This window comes from Coenobita brevimanus, chromosome 63 (assembly GCF_032717465.1).
Source record: "Coenobita brevimanus isolate Jiangsu-jjx chromosome 63, ASM3271746v2, whole genome shotgun sequence".
NCBI classification, from domain to species: Eukaryota; Metazoa; Arthropoda; class Malacostraca; order Decapoda; family Coenobitidae; genus Coenobita; species Coenobita brevimanus.
The window spans coordinates 1,257,501-1,283,563 of record NC_137016.1 but is presented as its reverse complement, the minus strand read 5'-3'; positions in this window follow the sequence as shown (position 1 = coordinate 1,283,563).

The window sequence follows — 26,063 nt, the reverse complement described above, 5'->3', positions numbered from 1 at the left end:
AGGCGCGGAGGCCAAGGAGGACATCCCTGACATAATGGAAGTGTCCGAGAAAATCAGAACACACACGTTAGCGCCCGAGAGATGGGAAGCGCGGGAGGAGAAAGACACAGAATCAGAGAATGGTAGTGGTGCTGGAGGGGCTGTAGGAGGAGAAGCAGGAGAAGTCAATGGAGAGACAGTCCTAGGATCAGAAAATGGCATTAGAGAAGAAAGGGAAGCAGGAGGAAAGACAGTCACAGGGCCGCCACCTCTTCGCACAAAGTCCCTGGTCCTGGAAGCTGTCAGTTTCCGTGACCCCGAGTTTCTGCCCAGACTGGTGGAGAGGATGCCCTACCTACAGCACGTGTCGCTCCAGGTGGGACACTGTGACATATCTGTTTGTAGTGCAGATTAATGATAATAGTACTGGTAACTTTTTGTGGTGATAATTACTGATAAAATTAATACTTTATTACTTTCAGTACCGACTATCAATTCTGTAGTCTGTAATGGTGTGGAAGCAATAGCCAGTGTACTTTTTTAATACCAAAAACCAATAGATGAATCATGAATTCGTGTACAGTTGTAGTCAATAGTTCTTTTTTAGTCTTGTACCAGTACCTAAACCACATAAACTTTTTCTAACTTAATCGGTATTATTCAAGTAAGCTGAAAGTGGCGTAAACCTAATTTGTTCAGAACCCCTGACGTACAAAACGTGTACTGAAGCTGTCATTTTCTTTTTCAGTGCAACATCAGCGTAAGAGTTATGCAAACCCTGAGTCAGCACTGCAGACAGCTAGAGGCCTTGTGCTTCCTCGAGTTTTGGCTAAGAAGGCCTTTTATTTCCATTGACCAAATCTTAGCTTTCCTTTTTGGAGTGCCTTCACACCTCGTCACAGCAGACATACTGCAAAGGATGTTAGCGGAAAAGAAGAGCTTCCTGAAGTATTTTGTGCCTCAGTTTCCAAACTTGAAAAGACTTGATATAAAGGAGCTCCTTGTAACTCAGGATAATAGACGCGTTGTTGCAGTTCTGGTCTTATTATTGCAACCAAAACTGAAGTACCTTGACATAATCCTCTGTCTTGAAGACTTGTTAACCGTTCGGCACCTCTGGGAAGCAGTTCATAAGCCGAACACCCCCGTCGTCCTTCCTCTCAGGATCGTCAGTATTGATGCAACTCTCAAAACATTCCTCGTAATCCCGTTTAACGTTATGAGAATCGTCGGCAACCTAGCTTCAGTCAGGCCATTTTTTTATGGTGATGATCGGTGGATAACTTTTATTCAGCTATTCTCCTACTGCAGTATAAGCGCCTTTTCCGTGAAGTGGAATGCGGATCTGCCCGAGAGGAGTTTCTTGAAACGCTTACGACATCTGCAACTAACAGCGGGTACTCACGCCCTAAACTCTTACGTAGTTCACGTATTCTTGGACAACTGCCCTGATCTGTGCACCCTCAGTATCTACCCAGAAATAATTATTATGCAGTGGGAAGAATACAGCTTGCCATCCCCTCCACTACCGCACAGCAGGCTCACTTCGCTGCAGATTTGTTCAGAGTTTATTGGAAACCACAAGCAAATAGAGGCAAGTAACTATCCCAATCACTAGCTGTATTGTTGTACTCCTGTAACTATTTGTTCTTCGTCTTTTGTTACTTTTTGTCTTGATTGAATTGTTTGTCTTGTGTTGCTGTAATCACCTTCAGTACGGTATGGATCGTGAACCTGAGCAAGAAACTGTTTTAAGCCGTGTTAGTTTTGAGTATTTTTTCTTCTCAAATCCAGATTTTGAAAATCAGTTTAGGAGAGGTGGAAGGGTTAGCTATGGATTTCATTAAACCTGTTAAGTTTTTGCGGTCCTCTCTATATTGCATAAGTCGTCAGACCAGAAGTTAGAATGAAATAGGAAAACGTCATTGTAGTGAAGGGCATAACGAAATGTATACTCAGATTCGACTTCAATGTCACTGTGCGTTTTATCCATGACCTCGTCTTGAAGTGAGTATAGATGATGATAGTAATGGAGAGGGACGCCTTGACTTTGTGGCATTGATATAACCGATCAGTCCCTCATCTCCCCGATTGGAGGCTGGTGGAGTGCAGGAAAAGGGCAACTTGAACTTACAGTCTCCAAGGTTCACGTCCAAACGAGCCTGGGGCAACACCACCACCACCATCATGGATGGTGACGGGTGTCTGCTCATTGTGTGAAAGGAAAGGCTTCGCATTTTTAAATATATACCCATACATTGTTACCTTGCTGATACACACACAGCCGAATTGCAGCTGTCGACATTTACAGGTACTGTACTTGTTTGTTTCAGTTCCAAATATCGAAACCCCACGTTGGTGGGCAACTGGTTAAGGATGCTGAAATTCATGTCACTGCTAAATTATGATAAGGAATAATTGTACTTGAATTCAGGTTGTTTCCTGAAAGGAGTGAATATACAGAAAAGCTAGTGCAGTGCAAAGGAATAGTCACCACAACTAAAATGAGTAATTTGTAGGCCAAGTTTTTTCATATGTCCCTTAGTGTCGTCTAGTACTCCAAATTTATCCTAATCCCTTCAGTTGGAGAATGTCTCAAGTTATGTTTTTAATCTTCAAATATAGTCTTATTAAGGTTAAGGGACTTTGCGAACTGGGTGTTTAGATACGTACAGCCTTCATTAACCCCTCACTACATCGAGCTTTTCCACATTGAATAAAATCACCCTACAGTAGCAATAGTAAAAGAAAAGACATCACTGTATTGAAGGGATTAATGTATTTTTTTTCTCTAATACAGGACACGGACTCATTAAGACTAATAACCAAATTTCTTTGTTTTCGCAGGAAAGCCTGGGTAAGGTGGGCATACTGTACATTCATTTTCTTTAGGGAAAAAAAATACGGAAAGGAAATGATAGTATGTTTGTGAATGTGGCCCTAGGCATTGCCCTTTGATGTGTAAATAAATCATAGTTACTGCAGGAAATGGATCGTTATTTCCTTTGCAAGACACCCCATGAGCAGTCAATCTAGTTCCGATCATCGTAGCCAAGGTTTTGTTTGCCAGTGTAATTAATAGTTGAAACAGGGAATTTATCTTGAGTTTCTTTGTGGCCCAGATATTCCTGCATGATGTGTTCTGCCGCGTGCCCCGCCTGCAGCGTCTGTGCCTGGGCCCATGGCTGGATGTGAGGATGAGGGAGTCGAAGTGCCATCTGGAGGCCTCCCAGCTGTACGCCGTGATCACAAAGGCCTCACTCATCGGCATTCCACTTCTTTCGAGTCTCCAGCAGGTATGGTACATGGAAAACCACCTCATAGGGAAACAGCATCAGTTAACAGTTTGATCATTTTATCCTTCCTGTGTGGTAAGGTCTTGTTTTAGTCTTTGGGCCCAATTCTAATTAGTTTTGGAGATTTTCTTTCGCCTTTTCCTATGAGATTTATTGTGTTGTACTTCAGTATTCCCTTGTATATTATTGATGCAGAGTATTTCGATATTTAAAAAAAAAGAAAGTTTTAATAATAGGGAAAAATTTTTTTGGAAAAGATGTGTTACGAAGCCTCCTGTCTCACCTAAAATACCGCCTATAATCGTTCCTGTAGTGATTAAGGAACCTCTCTTTGCTTTCACAACTCTAGCAGGAAATACACGAAAAATATTGTATTAGGAAACTACAACATTTACTGTAATAATCTACTCCATGACACCCCACACGTGAGAACAACGCGTGCTTATTTTTCCTCATGTTCTTGGGATATGTTTTGGGAGACGTTTTGAAATAAAAGAAAGTCATGCCCAGATTGGCCAAATTAATGTTCATCTATACAGAAGGTTTTATCGCTACTCCGTACCACCTTTCACCATCCTCTCATCCCGTTCCATCTGTTCCTGTCCATCTCCCCTCCCTCCTCACCTATTCTGTTCCGCCCCTTCCCACAGCGCTGAACTTAAATCCATTACCATCGCCAGTGTTACAACACATACGACGCCCATCTTCAGCGTATATTCTCCTGCCCTGCCCCGCCACCAATGGCCACCTTAGCCTGTTCCTTCCACTCTTTTCTGCTTATCTCAGATCTTATTCTTCTGTCTATTTATCTGTCTATCTCTGTCTCTGTATAGCCAGACGCCTTAATCCCGTAAAGGGTGTCTACAAATTAATCACCTTCATGTCTCCCTGCCCCCTGCCAATTCGCTGCCCTCTCCCCATCCCCCCAACTTACAGCCCCTCAATCTCTCTCTCGTTGTGTGTTGTATACATCTCTACTCCATCCCTCCATCTCATCCTCGATCTTCTCCCCTCTCCTCCCCTCCAACTCATTCACATCGACTCTCCTAGTTAGTGTCTCACTCCATCTTCTCCACATGGCCAAACCACCTCACTGTGCTTCTAACGCTTTCTATCACATCCACTCCCACAGCACAAAGCTCCTTCACTTCCTCATTTGTCAGTCTGTCTCTCCATGTATCTCGACATGCTCCTTTCCGATAACTCATTTCCACTGCTCTCTCGCTTGACTTGTGTCCTTCCTACAAGGCCCAAGCTTCGCTTCCATACATTACAGTGAAAATAACAATACAGTCATGAAGCGATTTTTTTTTTTTTACTTCCATGCTCACTTCCATATTTCATATCACTGCTTTCAGTAAACCAGCAACCATTCTTCCCTCCTGTACTCTTTCAAGCACTTCATCCTCCAAACTTCCATCCTTACTTATGACACTACCAAAGTCTTTACACTCATTCACATTTTCCATTTCCTCACTATCCAGCCTCACTGTGCATTCAGTGACATATCCCTCGAAGACCACAACTTTACTTCCGCTTCTTACATACTCTCCCAAACTCGTTAACAAAGCTTTTCACTTCCCCTTCGTTTTCACCTAACAATACAGTATCATCTGCAAACAACAGGACAGGAAGTTTCCCGTCGCTGCCCTGTATCATCTGGGCCGCCCCAACATCCACTGCCTTACATTGAATCTCTTTTATAACTCCATCCATACAAATCGAACAACCATACAGACATTACACATCCTTGTTTCAATCCACCATTCAGATAGAAAAATTCGCTTGGTTCACCATCCACACACGCTGCAGCAGCCCTAGCGCCCTCATACTTACTCTTCATGGCATCCAACAGCTTCCCATTTTAATATTTTCCACATTCCTTGTCCATCCATTCTGTCATATGTTTTCTCTAAATCCATGAGGGCAACATACAGCCTCTCTTTCTTCTCTAGAAACTTTTCCGCAAAACACCTTAGGATGAATATTTGATATACATATTCCTTAATCTTCCTGAAAACCTCCCTCTTCTTCTCCTGATAATAGTATATAGTAATACCCTACCATATACGTTTCCTATTTCACTGAGATTTTAAATATCTCTGTGATTACCACACACTTCTTTGTTCCCATTTCCTTTGTATACGGGAGTAATTATACCTGACTTCCAATCCACAGGGACTCTACCTTCCTCCCAGGCCAATCTGCACATTTTCCATGTCCATTCTACTACTGTCACTCCCTCATGCTTCAGCATTTCACTACACACTCCATCAGTTTGGGGGGCTTTCCCCATTTTTTTATTCACTTGTTTTTCCTTCCTCCGTTCTGTTATTTAAAAAAAATGATTTTCTTCATTGCTTCCACTACTTCCATCCTGTTGATCTCTTCCTCCCTTCTCATCTCCCTTCTTCTCATAGTCATTCCCCAGCCACTTGTATTAGCGTTACTTTCATGGTCTATGCTTAACAATTCCTTAAAGTGCTCTCTTCACTGCCTCTCCCTTCTCCACTAGCAATCTGCCATTTTAATCTTTCTCTCCCTTACTACCTTCGTTATCACCCTGTCTTACTCTTAACCTCCCTCCAGAATATTATCTTACACTTCCTCCGCTTTGCCCTCAGATTCCTTATAAACTCCTCGTCAGCTCTCTTCTTACTCTCTTGCATCAGTCTTTTCACGTCTCTCTTCTTCTTTTATACAAATCTCTATTCCTTCTCTCAGCTTCTTCCTTGCCCCTGCTTCCCATCCACTCACCACATGGTTTCTTTCTATGTTCCACAGCTTGTCTCACCTCTCCATTCCACCATGCTGTTCCTTGCACCCCCTTTCGTTTTCTGTTCACCCTACACACCACCTCACATGATGCACAGATTAATTCTGGGAATACCTTGCACGCACCTCTCATCTCCCCAATCTGCCCCAAACCATATGTACCCAATAGCTCCTCCACTTCTCTCTATATTCTGCCCCCCCCCCCTTGCCTTTTTTATTTTTATTTTTTTCGTCCTCCTGTAACGTTTGTACCGTCATTGTTTGGACAGCTTCCTATTGCCCAACTCTTTTTCTATTCATCCGTCGTTTTTTTACTTTGACTCTCACTTCTACTAAGTGGTGGTCAGATCCCACATCCCCAACCTCTGTGTGCTCTCAAATCCAACACGTGTCTTCTCATTCTGTCATCCAAACACACACATCTTCCGTGTCTTCCTTCCTTCCACTTTTTCTTCCTTCCTTCCACTTTTTCTGAGAATTTTTAATTTAGTGAGGGTGGGCTGACCCCCCTCACCTGGAAAGTTTCATTCAGATATATCAAATAGCCCAGAGGAAGTTAAAGCATCCACACACACACACACACACACACACACACACACACACACACACACACACACACACACACACACACACACACACACACACACACACACACACACACACACACACACACACACACACACACACACACACACACACGATATTTCGAGCAAAAACCTAATACACAGGTTGTTATCGCGGTCGTGGGCGTAAAAATTAAAATAATTATGGAGCGTGTTTTCATACTGTTCTCTCTCTTGTGCTTAGGAGTAGAACAAACTAATGGTCTGTGCAGGGGAGAGTGGATAGGCTTGTTTATGAAGGACAGAGGAGGTAGGGAGGTGCACAAAAGGTGTGTTGGGTGAAGAAAGCGGAAGTTCCAAGCACCCTGCGAAACACCATGACCCTCAAATTCTAAAGTGGTTACAATACAAATTTTTCCTTTTGTAGCCAATGGGTTAAGCATTAGAACCATGATATATCCCTGCATTATTGCCGAATACAATCACTGCTATCGAGAATCACGTTGAAAGCGTATCTGCTTCAAGACAACGAGTCTTACTTTGTTCTTACTTGCTGCAGATACTCCGATTCACCTCTAGCACCGTAGACTGAGATTCTCAAGTTTTATTTATATTTATTAAATGGTTTATTTGTTTACTTATTTTTGAGCATACAGCACTTTGGGACCGTATGCCCTTCCTGATGACTCCTCGTCAGTAATACGCGTTGTAACGCACTTGGCGAACGTGGTGAACTTGGATAGGTTGTGGTACATATACCGTATAACAGATGTATATTATATCCTGAACCGATATTCCCTAAGTTCATGCTATTTCAAGAACAAGTTTCTTTATACACTCCGGGTCACACGGGAATGGGAGTACTAGATCTAATCCTTCCTCCATTCCCCCCCCTCTCCCCTTCTCCGCCTCGTGTGCCGTATGAGGTAGTGATTGCCGGAATGTGGAGGTGACTATATTTTACACCTGTACAAAAGTTCCATCCAAAACTCCTCTTGCTTTTAGTTCCCTCACTCCGATTCACCTCTAGCACCGTTTTTTTTCTCGTGACTGTACACGTTGGTATTGGCAGTAATGCTTCATGATTATATGGCGTACAATATCGAAGTTCAGAATACTAATTACAAATAACAAGCCTGTGACAAATATAATTTCTGTAAGTGTTAATTAAGCAATGTACAGTTTCATTTACATGTAAATGGTTGAGTATTTGAGGGTGCGATATTGTATTTGAGTTTCCTTGCGGTTGCGCGAGCTTCAGTCCATTTTGTAGGTATTAGATAGTTATTATGGCTCTCCCTCAGGTAGTTCGCCTCCGCTGCTTTGCTTTCAGTAGTTCATCCATTCACTCTACTTAAATACTACCACGAAATACAACTCATGAACAATCCATTATGCTCCCATTATAATAAGTCCAGCCCCCTCCGCCACAGCTCACTCACTTCATGCAGCTCATTCTCACAAAACTTACAGTTCATCATAAATTCGGCAGATCTCTGTGAGCGCTCAGCTAAAGTTGAGAGTTTCCAGTAATCCATTGGTTTCACGTTCAACTGATCCAGCTGCCAAAACAAGAGCAAACAGTTCCTCTTTACACTGTCCTTCTTTCCAGTTGTGTTGGCAGCCGATGCAGTACCGAGACGGGGAAAGGCTGGACGGAGAGAGCACTTGCCAATCCCTCGTGGCCCTAGTAGACTCCCTGCCTGCCCTGCGGTACCTCGTGTTGCCCCCCATCAAGGACCCCAGATTAGTCCACACCTTACAGCACTTCAAACACGCCCACATTGAGATCAGGCACAAGTGTGATATTGGCCAGGTGTTTCCAATCTGGGATCTGGAGCACAGGAAGAGAATGGTCAGCCCATTTAATGCAGGTGGCATTAGTATCAATTAACATCATTACCAGACGTCTCTCATAGCATCTTCCGTACGATGACGGCATATGAATTATTATTCTTGCTCTCTCCAACCAATTTTATAGAGTTTTGAGAGACTTTTCAAACGAAGGAAGTTGGGTATTAGCTTTCACAGAATCCTTCACAACAACAACAACAAAAAGTTTCCCTAAGCTGGGCACAATGCCTGGTAGTTGCAACAATAAAACACAAAGACGTCATCATATCAGTGGAGTTGAATGTGACTGTCTGGAGATAACTACAAAATTTAGCAGTGCGCTGAGATTCTGCAATCTCGTAGTCTCTCATCAAGAACGCCAAACTAAACTTTTTGCTTTAATTTGGCCCAGATTTTCGTCCTTCAGCAGTTTCATGCAAAAAAAAGGACGATACTACCACCATGCATCATTGTCATAGCACTTTTTCGTGACTAGTGCCATACCATACTGCTAATCGATTGTTACAACAATTAGCAATGAAAATGGAATGATGGCAAATTTTGGCTAAGTTAAAGTACAGTAAAACTAGTACAGGGGGTAGTAATTTAGGTGGCATAGGAGGCGTTGTTGCACCTCTTTATTTAGGAATGTATATCGTGTATTATATTTTTACTTCATTTTGTATGCTATTTATATCGTTTTAATATCAACATAGTTTGAGTCAAGCGCTTAAAGGTCGTTACTGAGCTGTAATGCCCAGAATAAATCGCGAAGGATAAGATGTTAAGGAAATCTTCATTGACTACTGGTTGTACTCTACCTTGGCCTAAAATTGCCATCTCTCCATATTCAGTGCTAAACTATAACACTTTATTAACACTCGACTCTTGTAAGTGTCATGAAGAAGTGTTATAGAGAGAATGCAGAGCCATAGCACTGTCTTTTCTGCCAATATGCTGCGTGAAATAAGCTACAAAAGGACAAAACTTTGCTCTAAGTGTAAAGGACCAATGGCTCACATCCTTCAATATATCCTACACGCCCATACTGAGCTGAGTCGCTAGGATGGACTTTGGTCAGGTGTTGCCGCTTCAGGATATGGCGGAAATTGTATTCATTCACACTTTTGACTACATAATATAACATCTACACCTCGATTTGTGTGTGTGTGTGTGTGTGTGTGTGTGTGTGTGTGTGTGTGTGTGTGTGTGTGTGTGTGTGTGTGTGTGTGTGTGTGTGTGTGTGTGTGTGTGTGTGTGTGTGTGTGTGTGTGTGTGTGTGTGTGTGTGTGTGTGTGTGTGTGTGTGTGTGTGTGTGTGTGTGTGTGTGTGTGTGTGTGTGTGTGTGTGTGTGTGTGTGTGTGTGTGTGTGTGTGTGTGTGTGTGTGTGTGTGTGTGTGTGTGTGTGTGTGTGTGTGTGTGTGTGTGTGTGTGTGTGTGTGTGTGTGTGTGTGTGTGTGTGTGTGTGTGTGTGTGTGTGTGTGTGTGTGTGTGTGTGTGTGTGTGTGTGTGTGTGTGTGTGTGTGTGTGTGTGTGTGTGTGTGTGTGTGTGTGTGTGTGTGTGTGTGTGTGTGTGTGTGTGTGTGTGTGTGTGTGTGTGTGTGTGTGTGTGTGTGTGTGTGTGTGTGTGTGTGTGTGTGTGTGTGTGTGTGTGTGTGTGTGTGTGTGTGTGTGTGTGTGTGTGTGTGTGTGTGTGTGTGTGTGTGTGTGTGTGTGTGTGTGTGTGTGTGTGTTCGAGTTCTTGCCGCCACTACTTGACTTGAGTGTTCTGCCTACGAGGGACTGACGAAGCTGGAAGAGTCCTACATCATTAATAAATCCCTTCACAGCTTGGATGCTTTTCTAAACTGTGGGAAATCGAATGAGGAGGAAAAAAAAAGTCAGTTCGAAAAAATACGCCACGGAAGTGAGAGTGATTAATAGTTTTCTGATACTGGAGGTCATTGTTAGAGGGACTTATGTAAATCTCACCCAACCTTAATATGGTCTAATGACTGGAAAAAAAAAAAAAAGTCCCCCAAACCTCAAGAAATCGCCTGAAGGTTGTATAAAGGAAAAAAAAAAATGGAAATCACCAGGATGATGAATGTTTGAGTCTCACCAAAACTTTGTGAAATTTTCTGGAAGTTGCATGTAAGAAAAAATTTAACTCCAAAACTTTGAAATTGTCTTGAAGCTGCAGGAAAAACATAAAAGGTGCCATTATACTGTAGGGCTTACTGGAAAATATTTACCAACCCGACCATAACTTGAAATCTTACGTAAGCTGAATTTATGTTTATAAACCGTTTTCCATCGGCAGGATTAACTCGTATAGAGACTGCAAGCCCAAAAGAGGATATTGTACTGTAGTGATAAATGAATTTTTTTCTCTAATTCCTCCCCTACTAAAAGTATCCAGCTCTTACAAACTCGTAATACTTATGGATTTTTTACTGAGCCAAAATCTGGAGGCAGTTAGCTGAAAATATCCAGTTCGTGAATCGTACCTGAAGGATGAAGAACCAACTGCAGATTTTTGTCTTTGGTGGTGAAATATTTTGTTGTATATAGTTTTTTTTTTTTTTTGCATATAGTTTATTTAATTTTCCATATAAATTTTTGTAAATACAGTTCATCCTGAGAGTTTGCTTTTATTAATCTACTCATTGCATTGAATTTTTAGGTTTCTTGGCCTAACGATATCGTAGCCTAATTTTTCACGATGTATCATAACATTTTTTAATTGGTAAATAAAGTATCCTAGCCTATTATACATTTATCCTAGCCTGGTTTATTTCCTAGTCCAGTATATTGGCAATTATCATAGTCTACTAAGTGGTATAAAGCCTAGTCTTTCACAAGCATAACCTAGTATATTATCAAGTATCTAAGCCTGGGAAACTGTGTCGTAGTCTCTTATGAAGTCCCTTGGCCTGACTGTGAATTAGCTTAGTAAATCATACAGTGTCCTAGAATTGTTCATTGTCAAGTATCATAGCCAAACAATATCATGTATGATGTAGGTTTAAGTAGTATATTATCACGCTGTTGTTGCTGCTTAACTCCAGTCTACCTGACCAAGCAGACCCGTCGATCGCAGATAAGCTACCGCTACCATGAGGTTGTCCCATAGATTCCTACACCGTTGATGTGATGCATCTGTTTTAGTGTAGCGTCTGCTGTGGTAATCCACTGTGTGTGTTATATAGTGTAGACATTCAGACTGGCCACGTGATGTCTATGATTTCATCCAACCCAAATCTAAGCTGATAAGATTGCGGAGTTATGTCGTGATCAAACCTTAGTTAAGCGAACTCGATCAAATCTGTTTAGTGGTACCTCTGATGGGAAGGTGAACTTGTTGAATAGCGTATTGGTCGAGGTGTTATGCTGGCCTGCGGGTGAATATGAAAGCGTTTCTTCGTAGCTAGGGTTGTAATGTCTGGAGGTAGGATATTAAAACGGGTCTAGTAATTATTTGTGTGGTGATTGTTTTAAGTTCTTAGGTTTGTTGGGTGATTCTGTCATGTAAGTGTTGTGTATTAGCAATGTTTGCTTATTGTATGTATGCTTTATAATCGAGGATAGTAGACCAAGCAGCGCGGCAAAATTATGCGTCCGCTCGCCACAACAGGTGACTGAAGCGTGAAAAGAGAGCACCGGACTCAGTATCAGAAGTAGCCAGAAGATTATTTCCATTGCAATACCACAGTTAGCTCTCAAATCGGATATCTGCTAGAAGACGCCCCTCGTTGCTTGGCAACGCTTTCTCTTAAGGTTCATCTTCTCTTCATCTTCTGGAAGAAAGGGTGCGCATTGTTCGACTCTCTGTGGAGTGTAGGAGGGAAGGATACTCTAAAATACAAACTCAATCCTCTCCAGTACGGTGACGTCCGTTTCACTTTATTTTTGCTTATCCCGGACGAAGCTTTTCTTACTGTAGGGGTTACTAAAAAGCGTTTCCTTTATGTTTGATGAAAATTATCCGGAAGAACCACAAAAATACGGTACAGTATACTGTCATCCACCTTAAGCTACTACCGGTATGTATTTTATAGTCTCCCTAGTAAGTATACACCTGTTGTCAAAATGCACTGTACAGTAGGCTACTGTATTATCTATAGGCTACGGCAATGTACAGTAGATCAGTTCAAAAACCCTAGATCAGCCGTGTCCTCCGTCCTAGCAAACTTTAAAATCATCCTAGTATCCGATATCATCTCACTGCCAGAGTCATGTGATTGATCAAACTTCCCTTCCTACTTTAGTCATGTAAAGATATCGTAGTCAATCGAAAATGTTAAATGTTTGTGCCTACCCGTGGCATTATAATTCTGATGGTAAATGTTTACATTACAACATTAAAAAGCCTCGGATAAAAATAATTTAACAGGAAGATTATGAGAAATAGTTGTCCCTTAAAAACCAGGCTTTACGTTTTCCGTGTAAGGGCCTAATTTTCTATCCAGAGACCTACAAATTAACAAACCAAGGGAAAATGGTTATCATTCTTGTTCATGTAAATTAATTAGACAGGTAGAATGAAAACTTCCAGATTAAATTTGTTGGGCTTAATTTTTAATAAAACATCTGTAACAAACCAGAGGTGATTAAACCATGATGGTTGCTTGCTACTCCTCATTGTTAATTTTTTTTTTTTTTTTTTAGACTTAGAAATATAAGTAGTTATCACTGAAGATAAACTGGTTTACTTTCTATTTAACTGTACTGATTTTGAAACGTCTGCATTCTACTGTTGCTGCTTTTGTATTAACAATATCTAGTGCTTAAAGACTACGTGGCAGCGCATGTGGGCGAGAGGGTCAGGAGAAAGATTCACGAGGGAGACCGAGTGACCAGTCATCTTAGACACTTAGGTGGTGAGAGGTAATGCACGACAAGCGTCCTTGATTAATCGCGATTTGTGCCATATGATTGATTTTAAAAAAGCATGAATGTGTTACACGATAAGTACAGTGTCAGATCAAAACATTATGCGAATGTAAAGAGTTATAAAAGCCACAATAGTGAAAGGCCACGCAACACCGAGATCGAGGTTATCTATGAAGTGTCTTCGAATATGGTGCTTCGCCGACATTGGTGAGGCGTTTCGAAGCAGCAGCACTCCTAGTAGGGGATCTTCTCATACCTCAGGCACCACATCAAGTAAGGAAAATGTGGCTTACCTTATTTGTAGCTGACTGAACTGGAAGGTAAAGGCTTGTGGAACTAAACAGTTTTAAAAACGGCTACCAATGGTGAGTGACGGTGCAGACAGTGATGCAACACCCCCCAGTAGTGGGATGCTGGCACTGTGGACATTCTGTTCAAATGGTGGGTTCATATAAACTCGTACAAATTTTACTAAGTTTGTCCTGTATGAACTTTAGAGCAATAATTTTGCTTTCGCATGATCCAGTACCAGGAACTTGTGAAATGTACAAATATCCAGAAAACAATACCACAGAGAAGTGAGATGTGAACAGCTTGAGGTTGAGGAGGTTGGGGACTGCACTCGGATACTTGGATACTAACAGACATACAGGGGGCTACTGTAGGTTTAACTGAAGACTCACAGCACTGTTACACAGTTCAAAAGTAATAATAACGATTATTTGCTGCTGGTTATCCACGTCTCACTTAGATTCTGATATTCATGAATTATCAAGCTATTATTTTTGGACTAAGACGAAACACACAGCATAATTATAAACGCAATCGTGGTAAGATCAAGGCAGTTACCTTGAAGTTTTCTTAAGTTACATTATCACGGATAATACGGCATTGTTGATTTAGTTATTTTTTTTTAATTATTATGCCTCCGCCCACCTATGATGCAGAAGGCATTAAGTGACTGGTCTGTCATTCAGTCCCTGCGTGAATGCGTGGGTCCGTGCGTCTGTGACACTCTTGTGGGCGCAATGTCTCCTGAACCCATCGACGGATTTCCACCAGACTTTCGTCAGTAATGCACCGATGAACTGATAAGGTCAGCTAGGTCAAGGAGTCAAAGGTCAAGATCATATGGGGTCTACTTAGTTTATGCTTGTGGGTGTGATATCTCCTGAACACCTCGACGGATTTCGATCAAACTTTTGTCTGTGGTACAGTATGAAGGACGATGAACAAGGTCATCAAGGTCAAAGGGTCAAAGGTCAAGGTCATATGGGGTCGCTTTAGTTTATTTCTAGTCTCACTTCAATCCATAATAAACCCTGTTATGGAGGTTGTATGGCGATTCCGTCCGCAAAGTTTGGCAGTAAGGCCGCCTCCACACCAAACGTTTGCAGGCGTGGGCTTGAGCGGGCAGGAGTTCACATCACAAACCCATTCAAGTGGCCCTACTGGACGAGGGGGATTGCAGTGGAGAACTCCCACTCTTTCCTACATGCATTTGATGTGGACTCGGCCTTATCTTAAAGAAGGCTATCGGGTATATACAACTCCTCACAGTTCAAAAAGTCTCTGTTTAAGCTAATTAGAAACGTATGAAGTTAGAAAAAGTAAAGAAATGCATCGTCGTAATACAGTGGTTAGTCCCTTCAGCATCTCTCTTAGTGGCACGGTCCATCAGCTATTCCCCATTTTTTTATATATATATATACTCAAGGTGTTTCACTCCTGTAGAATTAAACGAAGTCCCATGTTACGGCCGTGATGGTCCCACGTAATACGTTTGTACTTATTTAATGCTGCAACCTTCAGACAATTCCATTCAGCTCTGGAGATACGTGTTTAACTGGAAAGGCTGGATATAGCTTTCATTTACCCCTTGAGAACAACGATTCCCCACTTTTGTATAAAACTGTCTGGATGTAGCAGGAATAAAATAGTAAAAAACGTCTAACATCGGATCGCTAAAGTGCTCCCCCTCTGTGTGGAGCTCGAACCCACCTCGCCGCTGTAGGTCTTAAAGATGTGTGGCCGTCATGCATTTACGGTGTTTTTCCTTCCGGTTACATCCGTACCTATTACGTGACGGCCATGCATCTTTAGACCATGAGTGGGGAGGTATGCACGAGCCCCACGCAGATGAGGATGCTTTAACGGGTCGATGTTATGACAACCTGTCCTTAGTACACACAAAAGCACGTTTTGACTGGAGTGGTTTGATTGGTTGGGATGATTTCTGGAGTGATGGCGTCTAGCCATTCAGTCCGATGATCTTTTTTTTTTTTTGCCACCAGATGTCAAATAAAAAAGAAAATATTCAGCTTACGAGGAAATTTTCTGACTGGTGGAGACTGATAAAGCTTTAATTAACGCCTTCACTACTGCAGATTCGACTTTATCATCTGCCATAACTATCTGTCTGTGTGTATCTGTATTCATATGTACCGGTCCATATCTGTTCGTCTATCTGTCTATCTATCCGTCTATCTGTCTGTCTGTCTATGTATATGCAGACGCCTTAATATCGGAAGGGATGGCCACAAACGAATGGCCTCGTCACCACTCAGCCATCATATTGCCCTCTCAAACTCACGCTCCCCTCACTCCCTCCTAAGTTGACAAAATTCATCTGATGGTGGCCTAATGAAAACTAGTTCCCTCGGATTGAAGTAGTTGATGAGAATAAAAGTATAAACGTATGAATAGAAATATGAAGAGTGTAATATATTTCTTAAACTATCTGCCCTATAATGTGTCCTATTACCTCTCTAGCCTCTTCTTACTGCTGGCTTCCCAGATACTACATTCAAGCGTCTATATCTTCAACACTGAGATACAGGAGAGGCGACAGGGCTTTGGATGCCGACTGTAAGCTTCTTTCTGTTTTATGCTTGCTACTACCAGGCGATATTTGGTCTATTTTGGTGAGACGTCCTTGTAGTGAAGTGATGGATGGAGGCTAGTATATAACACCCTCAGTCCGAAAAGTCTATCAGCCCAGTTCGAAAAGTCTAGTGCTTTGAAGTCTAACATCTGCCGACCGAAAAGTCTAACACCCCAGCTCTGAATCTAATAATTCCAGTTCTAAAAGTCAAAGACCCCTGTTCAAAAGGCTTATTCCAGTTCGAAACGTCTAAATCCAGTTCAGAAAGTCTAACACCTCCACTTAGAAAATCGAGAAGTCTGACACCCCAGCTAGAGTAGTCAAAGTCCCATTCAACAGTCTAACACCCAGTTCGATGTCTTAATACATTCAGTCCGAATTCTAACCTCCAGTATGGAGTCTAACGCCAGCAGTCCGAAAAGTCTAACTCCCTTAGTATGAAGTCTAACACCCCTAGTTCGAATATTATAACTCCAGTTCGAAAAAGTGTAACACCTGTTCTTAAGTCTAAACCCCCCCTGTTCGAAAAGTAAGACCCTGGTTCGACAAGAAACACCCCAGTTCGACAAGTAACACCCCAGTTCGAAAAGACTAACACTCCATTTCAGTCTAACACCCTCAGTTCGAAAAGACTAACACTCCAGTTCAGTCTAACACCCTCAGTTCGAAAAATCTAATTCCTTAAGTTCGAAAAGTCTGGCACCCCTTGTTCGATAAATTTAACACCTTCAGTCCTAAAAGACTGAAACCCAGTTCGAAAATTCTGACGCCTCCAATCCGAAAAGTCAATTCCAGTTCGAAAAGCCTAGCACATCCAGTCCGAAAAGCAACATGAAGTCCGAAAATTCTAACATCCAGTCCAAAAAGTCTAACACGCCCAGTCCGAAAAGTCTAACATCTGTCCGAAAATAATACTTTCATTTCGGAAGGTGTGACACTAGACCAGAAAGACTAAAGCCCCCAGTCCGAAAAGTCTGACACCTCCACTTCGAAAGTCTAACACCTGCAGTTCGAAATATGTCACCATCAGTCCGAAAAGTCAAACTCCAGTTCGAAAACTCTAAGTTTTTCAGTTTGAAAGCTTGACACCCCCAATTCGAGGTTCAACACCCTTTATCAGAAAAGTCTAACCCCTCCAGTTAGAAATGTCTGACACATCCAATTAGAAAAGTCTAACACCTCCAGCTCGAAAAGTCTAACACCTCCAGTTCGAAAAGTTTAACACCTCCAGTTCGAAAAGTTTAACACCTCCAGTTCGAAAAGTCTAACACCTCCAGCTCGAAAAGTCTAACACCTCCAGTTCGAAAAGTTTAACACCTCCAGTTCGAAAAGTTTAACACCTCCAGTTCGAAAAGTTTAACACCTCCAGTTCGAAAAGTTTAACACCTCCAGTTCGAAAAGTCTAACACCTCCAGCTCGAAAAGTCTAACACCTCCAGTTCGAAAAGTCTAACACCTCCAGCTCGAAAAGTCTAACACATCCAGTTCGAAAAGTCTAACACCTCCAGCTCGAAAAGTCTAACACATCCAGTTAGAAAAGTCTAACACCTCCAGTTCGAAATGCCTAACACATCCAGTTCGAAAGATCTAACACCCCCAGTTCGAACGTAACACCATTATTTCTAAAACTCTCCGAAGCCGAGTCAAGCTGGCTGATAGTAGCAAGAATAAAATTAATATATGTCATTAAACAGAAGATGCTCTGTTACAAGTGCTGGGATATTTAAGTAATGTGAAATATTTGCAAAAAGTTTTTTTTTTCCCCCCCCCAGCGATAGTAGTCTTTCATTTTCTTTAGTCTCCACGTTCTATCTCATCTCCTATATTCCTTTTTTTTTTGTTTCACTCGTTTATAAAAGTTATTTTTCATTATGTAATGGGTACTGTTATTTATATTTAGCTTAGTAGACATTTGCCCCTTTAAGGTCTATAATATTAGTGGTCTTAAGCCAATGTTTTTTGTTGCATAGTTTGTAAGGCGATTAATGTTCCACTTGTTAACTAACTGGCTGTGCTTATATTGCAGAGGTGAGTGGGTGAGGCTCTCGTCAAGAGAAGAGCAACACTTCATCAGGTATGTCCTCCAGGTCATCTTGTTTTACCACCTTGTATTGCTGCCTCCTTCTTGGGCGGAACATTGCCTTGCGTAGAGAAGCTAATATAACATAATAATCAGTGAAGCTATTCGGGTACTATGGATCCACCGTTAAGGATTGGACAAAAAGTGTTCCCTTTCCTAAACTGCCAAGAACAAGCGTGTGGAGAGAAGTTGCTCGTCTCCCTCCCACATCTTTAAAAATGAAAAAGAAGAGGGAAGTATTAAATAAAATAAAATAAACAAGCGAATAAATAGCAACGTCTCTAGCAAATAAATAAAAATATGTGGCGTCTCCAGTTACGATGTAGCTACTTGCCCACGTTTAAATAATATATGGCCTGTATAGCCCTTTCTGCCAGCCAGGGCCGCGGTCAAACATGTTCCAGAGATGTGGCCACAAAAAATCTCGTTACCATCAAAGATCCTTTGTTGTTTAGTAAATGTGAAACGCACAGCGTCGTGACTGGATAGGGTGTATCAGGCCCCGATGTGGTTTAGGTGACAAGGTACAGAAAATTTAGTTCTATGATAAGCACATCAAGTTATGGAGACAAAATTGGGAACTTAACATAGGATTTTTGATGTGTATATATATATATATATATATATATATATATATATATATATATATATATATATATATATAGAGAGAGAGAGAGAGAGAGAGAGAGAGAGAGAGAGAGAGAGAGAGAGAGAATCAGTTTGTTAATAATGAAGTACTCGAGTTTAAATGAAATGATAGGATTTTGATCATTAAACTGTACAAGATGGAATTTCTCCCACAATGAGAGCCAGGTTTGTTCATCGACCTGTTAACCCTTTCGCTGTTGTTGACACACTGTGGGTAATTCACTCAGGCCACCAAATACTTCATTCAGTTGAGGGAAACTGTATCTGTCAGAAGATTATAAATCAATACTGGTTAGCCTAACCCTAATGTGCTGTGTGATGGTAAGGTTGTGCAAGATTTGTGTACACAGTTTTAATTTAGGTTACGTTCACATGAATGGTTTAATTGCTGTTGCACTTAGTTAACAGAGATCCTTAAAACACACACACACAAATTTGTGATAATCAAGACAAGAGTGCATTTTCACTGTATGATAGTTCTATTAACACTGTATGTTTGTTTTGTATCCGACTCTGGGCATAGGCTTCACAACCTACTTCCAAGGCCCAGTGGTCTTCCTACATACACCTCTACATGTCACCACTTCGGCCCTAACACCCACCGTCCATACTGAATACAAGCTATGGCTATCTCATACAGGACCGGTATATCGGTACTGGCGGGGATATTTTTACGACATGTTGACATAGATCAGTAAAGTTTGCTTTTATGAAATTCAGATCCTTGAACTTTTCCCTGCCCCAACCGGGATACGAACCTGTGTTCATTAGGACTGCAGGCCACCTCTCTACAGGTTCAGCCACAGCTGGTAGTTTTATGATGTAAGAACATCAGAAGAGTGAGTATGGGTGAACTGAGACATGTCTGAAGCGAAGGTAAAAGTGTGACAGACACCATGATGCGCTTAGCCGCGGTGCTTATCTCCCTATCATAGACCTTTGAATCTGTGGCGAGTTATTTACCCACTATCCTTGGATATAAGGCCTCCATATCATTTAGGTAACCACAGCTACCTCCCACCGGAGGCGTAACGCTAGATTTTTGCTTTACAGTATCTGTCAATCAACAAGGGTTGGATAGCTCCCCTCACCGGGAATCAGACCCTGGTGCAATCGGGCTGGCAGCTTCGTAACCTGTAATGCTGACCACTCATCCACCGCGATGGTAGTCTGTAGCACTTTATCTAATATATATCCTTAGTTTGTGTTCATCAAAGAAGCTATTGCCTCAGCAGATGAAAAAGATAAAGCATAACGAACAATTCGGACATGGAGAAGGGAAGACTGAAGGTAAAGGAGAATTAATTAGCAGTGGTAGATGGAGAAACAAGAACCAGGACTGTTAGGGTGAAAAAAATGAGAGGGACGATCATGCTGTGTGGCTTGACAAGTTTGGTCGAAGGTGTTTTTTTTTTTTTTTTTTTTTTGGGTCAGTGGAAGAATTAATTAGCGGCAGAATCGCCTCCCTTTAGCTCCTGAGTGTCTTAAGCCTGTGTTCTTAGTGTTTAATCCACTGGACCATTACTTGACGAGTTTATTCAGCTTAGGATGGGTTATTCGAGCTGGAGGGGTTTGTAGTAGTTGTAATCCCTGGTCATCAGAATCTGAACCCAGTGGACTGCAGGCTGAAGTTTCTCCTTTTCCTACAGTCCACCATCCTCATTTTGGTAGATAGGGAGTGAACTGAGGGATGTTTGTGTAACCAGGCACCCGGGTCACCCAGCCATATCGGTGCCACCACGTGAAGGCATCCCTCTGCAGCACCACAGCTATTGTAAACCCTTTCAGTACTTCAGACCATCCCTAAGTTAAATATAATCGTCTGGTAGCGGCAGGAATAAACAAAGAAGGGCGTAATCCGAGACTGCCTAACACTTCTTTGTTACTATAATCCTTTTACTCAAACTTGGCGTAAAAGTACCATCTCTCCATCTTCAGTACTTGATTCTAACGATATAGACAGAGAAAAAAAAAATTGAGTGGTACCTCTGATACTTATAAAATATGTGTAGGTGTTACAGTAGGAGTTAAGAAGTGCTCAATGGAATATGATTAATCAGGTCCTGTACTTATTAGGTAGAACCGTTAATTCATATTGTTGGGTGATATGTCACTGGTTATGCTGTTTGTTATACTCTCTCTCTCTCTCTGCTGGGGAGGAAGGGGGATCCTACCTCATCCCTTTTCTTAGGTAGGAACTGGGGGAGCAATATTGGGATGCTATGTATGAACAAGCAGTTCTAGTGATGTGTCTGACCTTTCCAGTTCGTTAAATTTACCCAAGCAGAATAAAGTCAACTGTATATAGCAGGATTATACAATACTGAAAATCTGTGTAATTGCAGAGAAGGGGTTAAAGTGACTTGTTATCCCACAGGGCATTCGGCAAGTATCAGAGGTGAGCCAGCGAGCAGGATTGTTAGTGTGGCTTTTGAAACTGTTCAGCCGAGCCTTCCACTTCCTCCACCCTGTCGCCCCTCATCCCCTGGCTTCCCCATCATCCACTGTGGAAGGGGAGCAGGAATACACAAGGCCTCTAATGTCGCCCAAACAAGCACTGTCTCTTGGTAAACGCCTCCAGTCACTCACCAATACCTGCATGATGCAAGGTTAGTCATGTCTGCCTCTGTTTGATGTCATTGTATGCAATTACCTTTGTCTGCATGTGTCCAGCTGTGTATTTATCACGAGGTAACAAACCTCCACTGATATCTAGATGATGCATAGTCTGGCAGGTGGACTTACCGACAAATTTGCAGGGCATTTTTGGCGTAGTTTTTATTATTATTATTATTATTATTATTATTATTATTATTATTATTATTATGATTATCTTTTCTTAATTGGTTTATCGTCATCATCATCATCCGGATCTCCTTTCCTACCCTAGGGCAGGGTGAGGAGTAGCAACGTTCAGACAGCCTAAGTTCACATCAATGGGTCACGCTTCCATTCACTCATCATGCAAGCCCACAGAATGCTGGCTTCAGCAGATAGGACAAAAAACTTTCACCACATTCTGTAGCTTCATGTATACTTCTCTGATTGGTTTATATATGTTTCATTTTTTTATTTTGTACCTCCAATCATGATATCAAGAGACGCAACCGGAGGATTTCAATATAGCTTTCAGACACCCCATCACTAGAGATTCATATAATGCAGAAGTAAATAATCTGGCAATAATGAGCGTATATTTAAAGAAAGTACTGAAGTTTAACCGTTTGTGCTTTTGACCCATTAAACCTTTCAGTATGATGATGTATATTTTTAAAATTCAGTCTTCTAACAATTTTATCAAATTTTGACAAACCGCTTACAGTCAAGATGCTAGTACTCTTAAAAAATGAATTAAAATTGTCTGTGGATAATCTTTTGTGGTTTGGACCTGAGCTTTTCAGTATGATGATAAAAGTGTATTTTTTGTTTATTTATTTGTAACATTTCTTCTGACAATTTTATCAAACTGAGACGAACTTCCCATAGCCAAGACGCTGTTAGTACTCTCTTCAAAGTAAAATACATTTAATGGAAATTGTGAGTAATGAAAATAAATATTTTAAAGACATCATATTGAAAGGGTTAGGTATGTTTTATTGGTAGGCTACTCGCATTATGAATATTTTTTACCAACCAATCTTAGAATTGAAACTTCATTACTGGTAACTTTTTCAGTAAACACAGTTTTCATTACTCTTCCTCCCTTAGTGCCAGCCCCTTCAACCTCCACCTCTCACTCTCTTCCCTCAGTGTTAGTATTTTCCATCTCAGTGCCTGGCTGTCAGCTCCTTTCTCCGCTCCCCCCAACACCCTCTGTCTTGCACAGAGCCTCCTCCACCCCCATTCTCTCTCACTTGCAGCCTTCTTCTCCTCCTCCTCCTCCTTTCCCAGTGCCCTTTCCTTACTCCTCTCTCCTCCCTTTCTTCATTTGTAGCCTCCTACTCCTCCTCCCCCTCGTTTCTCAGTGCCTATTCCTTTCTCTCTCTCTCTCTTTGTGCCAGCTTCTTATTCCCCCTCCTTTCCGTCTCAGTCCCAGCCCCTTTCTCCTTCTCCACCTCTCTTATCCTCTCCATCTCAGTTCCAGTCTTTTTCTCCCCCATTATGTGTGTGTGCCAATTTCGTACTGCTCCTCCTTTCCTTCTGTCACATTGCCAGCCCCTTCCTCCTCCATTCTCCTCTCACAGTGCCAGCTCCTCCCCCCATTTCTTATAGTGCCAGCCCCTTCCTCCACCTCCTCATCATTCCCGTCATCTTCTCTCTCAGTTCCAGCCTCTTCCTCCTCCTTTCACCCCCTCACTGCCAACACTTTCCTTATTGAAGAAAGGGCAACTGGTCACTTGCCTCATAATCCAGCCTGGACTAAGTAGTGTAGACCCAAGCACCTACGCTCCTGATGGGGCACTGCAGGTTTGTATAATGGATGGAAGAGTGATTTTTAACAATTTGATTATTCTTTTTTAACCAGTTTTGTTCCAAATGTTATCCTTGCAATCAAGAGTTATTCATTTGATCCCATTCACAACATAGGTGCGAGGACAAGCGATCAGCTACCATAAGGGTGAGATGGACTGCCAGTTGACACCAAAGTGTGCCTTCATACTCACCCTTCTTGATCTTCCTACACCCATTGATACCCAAGGTAATTAATATATTGAAGTTTACAGATGTTTTTAATTTAAGTAAAGCACATTTATTGTCCACTTGATTAAAAATGATCTTATTCCTTTTTAATCATTTGTCTTTCTTGAAAGTTGTAAAATTCGTAGTAATGGTTGTTGTTTTTATCATAATAAAAATAATACTTATAATTGTAATATAAGAGTGGAAGGTGGGGGAGCAATCATCCTCACTCCCCTCTGTTTATCTCTTCCCCCACTCAGTGTAGTCCCCCCTACCCACTCCTACTCATAATAATAATAATAATAAATTTAATAATAGTGGAAGGAGGGGAAGCGGTCATTCTCTCTCCCTTTTGTCGCTTCCCCCACTCAGCATAGTCCTCTTCACCCACCCCCACTCATAATAATAATAATTATAATAATAGTGAAAGGTGGGGGTGCAGTCATCCTCTCTCCCTTCCCCCCTTTTCTGTATCCACTCCCCTCCTCCCACCTCCCACTTGGTATTGACCCCCTCTCTTCCCCCACTCAGTGTCTCATCTCAGCTCTGCTTGATGTAGTCCCCCCTCCCCCCCTTGATGTAGTCCCCATCCTTCCCTCCCCCCCCTCTCTCTGCTTGATGTCCCCATCCCCTCCTGACTCCTTGATGTAGTCTCTCTCTCTCTCTCTCTCTCTCTCTCTCTTTCTTTCTCTCTCTCTCTCAGGTAGTCCCCCTGAGTGGCAAGTGAAATAGTTTGCAATATACCATGTCATTTGCTGTGCTGGGTGGTGGTTTAGTGGGTTAAGGTGCTCCAGTTGGATGGAGACTGTAAGGGTTTCATCTGAGGGGTGGGCAAGGGAGGCTGGTAACCATCGCCTCGTTGGCACTGAGTAGCTCCAGCTGCCTGTGTAATAGGCCACAAAATAGCATCAATTGTTGTTGAATCAGCATAACTCCTAGTTGTGTATTCTTATCAGTTAAGGAAGCTGACTAGCATCTTTTCCTTACCTAATTATTTTTGGATAAGGCAGGCTAGTATCAATTTGTATGTCATTTATGCTGAGTACAGATGTATTGTAATGATTTAAATGACACAAGAAGATAGTAAGGAGTAATAAGCAGAATAATTACTTAGGAAAGATACTAGGGAGTTTCTTTAACTGAGGAGAATATGGGCCCTAGTCACCCTCCTATCCCCCAATCCTATCGTTCCCCCAAAGTCTTTCTTTCCTTCACTTTCCTCTTCTTTCTGCCTTTCGGTGACTCTACACTGAGTGACAAGCCAAATGGTTTCCTGTACACCAGGAAACCATTTACTATGCTGGGTGGTAACCATGTAACCAAATTATGGCGCCTGGTGGATTAGTGAGTAAATAAGGCGCTCCAATCGGATTGAGCAGGTGCAGGTTTATATCCAAGAAGTGGTTGGGGTTTATTGCTAACGTAATTATACTCAGGGATGAGTGAGGCTGGTCACTCTCATCTTAAATGTCAAGACCAACTTGCCTAGCCCCGGGCTCCTATGCTCCTCATGGGGCAACATAGGATTGGATGATGGAGGGATTGTTTTTTATAATCATCCTTACTACCCAAATTCCACTACAAGACTGGGTTAGGTAGGATCTAGAAACAGAAAGAGAAAGCATATAAGTAGGAATTTGTTATTTTGTTGTAACAAGATGCTACAGAGGGTTACCTTCATGCAGTGGCACTGATATAACCATGTACCCAGTCTTGTTATCCCCTGAAATGAGGAAGATTGACTGCAAGATAAGAGCCTGTAGTTCACTGGTTCACCTTCAGAGGAGCCTGGGACTGCGACAGCAGGAAAAACATCATAGTGATAATGATGATGAATATCATGGTCATCAACATCTAACCCAGTGTTGCCCCATGAGGAGCGTAGGAGCCCGGAGCTAGGCAAGTTGGTCTTGACATTTATAATGATATGATGAGAGTGACCAGCCTCACTCATCCTTGAGTGTCATTACATGGTCAATAAGCCCCAACCATCCATTGGATATAAACCTGCACAGGCTCAATCCGGCTGGAGCACCTTAATTACCCACTAAACCACTAGGCACCATAATTTGGTTATATGATTACCACCCGGCATAGTAACTGGTTTCCTGTTCACCAGGAAACCATATGGCTTGTCACTCAGTGTAGAGTCACCCATAGGCAGAAGGAAGAGGAAGAATGCAGGAAAGAAAGACAGAAGAGGAAGGAAGGAAGGAAGAGAGGAATGGGCAGTCATCCTAGAGCAGCACTACATCGAGTGAGTGAGTGGTGAGCGCCCCCACCTACCGTGATAATGTTTCTTATTGTGCTGATTAAAAAAAAAGTTGAGTGTGATGTAGGATTGGGTGTGAGCAAAAAACTAGAGTCCACATTGTCATCAGTTACGGAAACTTCCTAATACTGTATCTCTTCCTATGCAGTTATTCTTGCTTATTAGCAACACAGCTTCTTTCACCCTACCAGGCCGCAGCAATTCACTCTCCCTAGTAACACAGTTTCTCTCTCCCTACC